The sequence below is a fragment of the Phalangium opilio genome, unplaced genomic scaffold (genome assembly GCF_054372755.1).
Source record: "Phalangium opilio isolate 3A_F unplaced genomic scaffold, DU_Popi_V2 ptg000032l_1, whole genome shotgun sequence".
NCBI classification, from domain to species: Eukaryota; Metazoa; Arthropoda; class Arachnida; order Opiliones; family Phalangiidae; genus Phalangium; species Phalangium opilio.
Window position 1 is genome coordinate 4,225,937 of NW_028324159.1, and position 5,059 is coordinate 4,230,995.

Consider the following 5,059-nt stretch of genomic DNA (forward strand, 5'->3'; position numbering starts at 1 on the left):
TAGATTCCCCGTGATTAGGCTTAAGATATAGGACGGGAGAGATTTCTCTTTAACGCGGCTACACTCGACGGACGATTCAATTTTGAGGTATTCTATAGATTAACAAGCGGTTTCAGGCTTATTTTCCTTTATACCCAGCTTTCTCAATGCTATTGACGAGAGAGAATTTCTAGGTTATTCAGTTTTTTCAAATGTTTATCTCTCCAATTTAGCGTATATTTGCATACTCTAAACCCCGTGATATTCCGAATGAAAGACGACATGATTTTTTCAAGATAAACCTATAAATAGTTTTAGGTATAAAATCTGGAAATGAATTTTGGGGGTTGGAAAAGCGGCTACATTTTGTATAGGTCTACCTCTTGTGTATTATTTATACAAGTGGACGAGCGGTAGTATAAAAGACGACGGTATGCCGATCAATTATGGTTTTGCGAACACTTACTCAAAACCGATCGTTTGCGGTGATTTTTCTACTAAAAAACAGATCGATTAAAAGTTTTTCTAAAGGGTCGTTTTTATTCGAGTTTTTAAAACCTAAACGAACGATTTCAGACGAGAACATCTTCACAAAATAGGGTTAATTCTACGGGAAATTCATTTCGCAAATGATCGATTCTGATAGAGTTTTTCAAAGGTAGGTGAACGGTTCTATGGAGATGAAATTAAACAATACTTCAAAACGATCGTTCAGGTTAACAAAAACCGTTATGAAATAGATCGTTTAGAAATTACTGTACCGGAGGGGTTTTCTATAAGTGAATATCCGTTTGACTTCCATCATTATAAATAATAATTTCATATTATATTAATCAAAAATATGATGTTTTTGTCCATAACATAAAATAACTATATGTTTAGAATAATTCCAAGAATATTATACATACATTTTCTCTTCTTTTAGTTCACCTGACACAATTCACACCCTTTCAATATCAACTTCCAACGAAATTTCATCTATTTAAATACACTTTATTTGAAACTGGGTCGTTCAATAACAGTTTTCTATCGTTTTACCATAGTGGTTATACAGTAGAGGAGTAGACAGTCAGTTCTCGCTAAATTTTTCGGGGCTACTTCCGGTGTTCGGTTTCAACCAATAAGGATCAGCCAATGAGAAGAAACCGGAGATGAAGGTAGAATTTTTCGCGAGATATTCCAGCAAGCGTTATAAAGGCTACAGTGTCTACTCCTCTACTGTATAACCTCTATGGTTTTACACCATTTCAAATATTATTAATTTCCGGTCCTAAGTTTTCGCCCGAATGGTTAAACATAATAACCCCTACATTCCAGGTATAATCCCGGTCTAGCACCCCTCCTCCAATATTTATGAAATTCTGTAACGCCAAACCAGACCGTCCAGCTATAACGCATACATTTAAAATCTTCATATCTAATATCATATCAATTTAAACATACCAATTCGACCATAACAATTTTTGGGTACCCGAATTTGAAGGTCGGTTTTTATGAGCTTCGTCGAAAAAGGTGGAATGACGTGATTGTCTGGACTGTATAGATCTATACCAGCTGAATCGGTAGAACCACCACGTAGGTAGAATAGCGTTAGGAGATAGTTTCACAACTTTAAAAGCTACCATCGTAAGGAGAAATAATTCGATATAGGAATACCCTCAAATTCAAATTATTATATACCCAATCATATACAGCACCACTCGAGGGAAGCCGATTAGTTCTTTTCGCCAAAGTGGTTATGTTTAAGATAGGAAGGAAGGAAGAGGTTTCAGATTATCGCGGCAACACTCGTCGGCCAATTTAATTTTGAGGATAAATTGTTGGTTCAGGATGAATGATGTTGGAATGGGACTGTATCACGTTTTTGGTTTATTAGAATAAAGATAAATTTTCATTCTATCTTGATTTTCTATTAAAAACAACTATAATATTTTTATATTGTTTATTTTATTAACTAAGTAAACAAGACACGAAGAATACCTTCGGTAATATATCCGGTAAAATAGCTCGTATCACTTTCATATCGAAAATTGATCATGTTAAGACGAGGTTTGATGATAAAACAAGCGTGTTGCAAGGACCTCCAAACAAATGTTAAAGCGGAAAATACAATAATAGCCAGGAAATCCATATAACAGACCCATTCCAACCTGATTTTCTTTTTATAAATAACTATAATATTTTAATATATTCTTAAAGCTACGTTATTTATTTTAACATCTTTTATAAAATAACTATAATATTTTAATATATTCTTAAAGCTACGTTATTTATTTTAATATATTCTTAAAGCTACGTTATTTATTTTAATATATTCTTAAAGCTACGTTATTTATTTTAATATTTTCTTAAAGCTACGTGATTTTAATGCATTGGAAATACGTGGCACGTAAAGTTTACCTGTAAACGCGCGTCTCACTAAAATTTGAATTCTGAAAGAAACCTACACCGTTTTATATAGTACTTCCACAGATAAGTAAGACTATGTTTAAATAAAGGGTAACTGAGGTAAACTGGCAAACCTAAAAATTTAGAACACACATCTTCGGTTCTACCCCCTCTCTCCCCTAAGCAAAATGGTTTATTATTTATACTAAAAAAAATTTACAGTCCACACAATGACACAAATCCGGTGCGAAAACTGATAAGTCCTGATACACCACAAATTTTAAGCAGTAAGATGGAGATCCAGGTTCTACTTTCCATTTATAGTTGCGTATTCTCCGGTGATCCCACTCACCTTGATATACATCCGGGGGGACCACGGCTAGTGGTTTCCCCACCCATGTGGGATGCTTTTCATGTAGCTCGTCTATTGCTATTTGTATGTGAGAAAGGATAATTTCAAGTAAATTTCAAATTATTTACTCTACTCTCCGAGAATAATTATTGGTAATCGTCACTTACATAAATTTCCTGGATGCGCTTCAGCCATAATGTGAATTCCTGTTTTTATAGTTTGTTATATATTTTAAATCGAAGTATTTCAGCGCAAGCCGCTAGTAACTTAGTTCACTATGGTTTGAATGGCTGTGATCTCTGAATAATTTCTAGTGTATTAATTTTAATGTAAAACTTGTATTATCGGGGGGGGGGAGATAAGAACTCTGAATTTGAATACCACTTATGAATTTATTAAATTCACAATCATATACTCTACAAGGCAATATCATTCGAGTGGTGCACTGGTACTCGCAAGCCGTAGGAGTAGTGACCACTAGTATACTAGAGTTGTTCACTTGGGTAATAAAGTATGCTTAATCTTTCGAGGAGATAATATATATTGTGTTTTGTAACCCATGTTGATGAAATCTTTGCTTCCCATAATGAAAATGAGGTATTGTTAATCTTAGAGAAACTGTACGATCGAGATGAACTGAATAACCTTAAAAATTTTCTCTCGTTAGTAGCAGCTATCCTCGATTTATTTATTTATCAAATAATTATTTCCTAGTTTCATAATGACCAAACGCTAACATGGAATTTAGCGAGTCATGATGGTTCAGGACGATACTTTCAACACACATGCCCTTCAAATCGGTGAAAGACAGAGGTGGGCGGCTTCTACACTCTAAAAAATAGAGGTGTAAGTCTACACCTTTTTAACTCTTTTTGATGGTGCTAAATTCAACACCATTTCCAGTGTTGGTTTACAACCCAAAGGGTGTTAAATCACACACTCTAAGAAAATGGAGTGTGCTTTAACACCTTTAAAATCAGTTTATATGGGTCAAAATTTGACACCGTTTCAGTTGTTCCTTTAAACCCCTGAAAGGATTTAATAACTCTTTTAAGAGTGACGCATAACACTTTAAAGAGTGTCGCATAACGCCTTTCAGAATGTCGCATAACGCCTTTCAGAATGTCGCATAACGACTCTTAAAGTGTCGCATAACACCATTCAGATTGTCGCATAACACCTTTCTCAGTGTCGCATAACACCTTTCTCGGTGTCGCATAACACCTTTCTCGGTGTCGCATAACACCTTTCTCAGTGTCGCATAACAACTTTAAGAGTGTCGCATAACACCTTTAAGAGTGTCCCATAAAACCTTTAAGAGTGTCCCATAACACCTTTAAGACTTTCACTTAACACCTCACGGAGTGTTGCATAACACCTTTAATAGTCTCACTAAGCACCTTTAATAGTCTCACTTAGCACCTTTCAGAGTGTCGCATAACACCCTTAATAGTCTCACTTAACACCTTTAATACTCTCACTTAACACCTTTAATAGTCTCACTTAACACCTTTAATACTCTCACTTAACACCTTTAATAGTCTCACTTAACACCTTTAATAGTCTCACTTAACACCTTTAATAGTCTCACTTAACACCTTTCAGAGTGTCGCATAACACCTTCAAGAGTGGGAGTTTTTTAGTAGAATAGTAGTAGAAATAATACTATATTGACGGAGAAAATACCATGGATAGCTACATTTTGACCACTCATGAGGCATAATTGAAATATCGAATACTCGTATGGTTTTACTGTTTAATTACTGTTTGAGCATTCGCTATTCCGCAGAATTATTAGCATTTAGTGCTATATTCATAGCAAGGTTTCACCTTGAGAGAACTTAATGAGAAATTCCCTCCTCTTACTCCAACTTATGGGAAGGAGGAAATTTCTCATTAAGTTCTCTCAAGGTGAAACCTTGCTATGAATATAGCACTAAATGCTAATAATTCTGCGGAATAGCGAATGCTCAAACAGTAATTAAACAGTAAAACCATACGAGTATTCGATATTTCAATTATGCCTCATGAGTGGTCAAAATGTAGCTATCCATGGTATTTTCTCCGTCAATATAGTATTATTTCTACTACTATTCTACTAAAAAACTCCCACTCTTGAAGGTGTTATGCGACACTCTGAAAGGTGTTAAGTGAGACTATTAAAGGTGTTATGCGACACTCTGAAAGGTGTTAAGTGTGACTATTAAAGGTGTTAAGTGAGACTATTAAAGGTGTTAAGTGAGAGTATTAAAGGTGTTAAGTGAGACTATTAAGGGTGTTATGAGACACTCTGAAAGGTGCTAAGTGAGACTATTAAAGGTGCTAAGTGAGACTATTAAA

At 34.9% G+C, this 5,059-nt stretch overlaps 1 long non-coding RNA gene across 1 annotated transcript; it reads right to left on the reverse strand.

Annotated features, from left to right (window-relative positions):
* Nucleotides 1–1,236: 1,236 nt before the first annotated feature.
* Nucleotides 1,237–1,751, reverse strand: LOC149685334 (uncharacterized). Its single transcript, XR_016384066.1, has 3 exons — nucleotides 1,660–1,751; nucleotides 1,423–1,597; nucleotides 1,237–1,366 (listed from the first exon to the last, which is right to left on the reverse strand). It is a non-coding gene; the product is annotated as an uncharacterized LOC149685334 (long non-coding RNA).
* Between the last annotated feature and the right edge of the window lie 3,308 nt (nucleotides 1,752–5,059).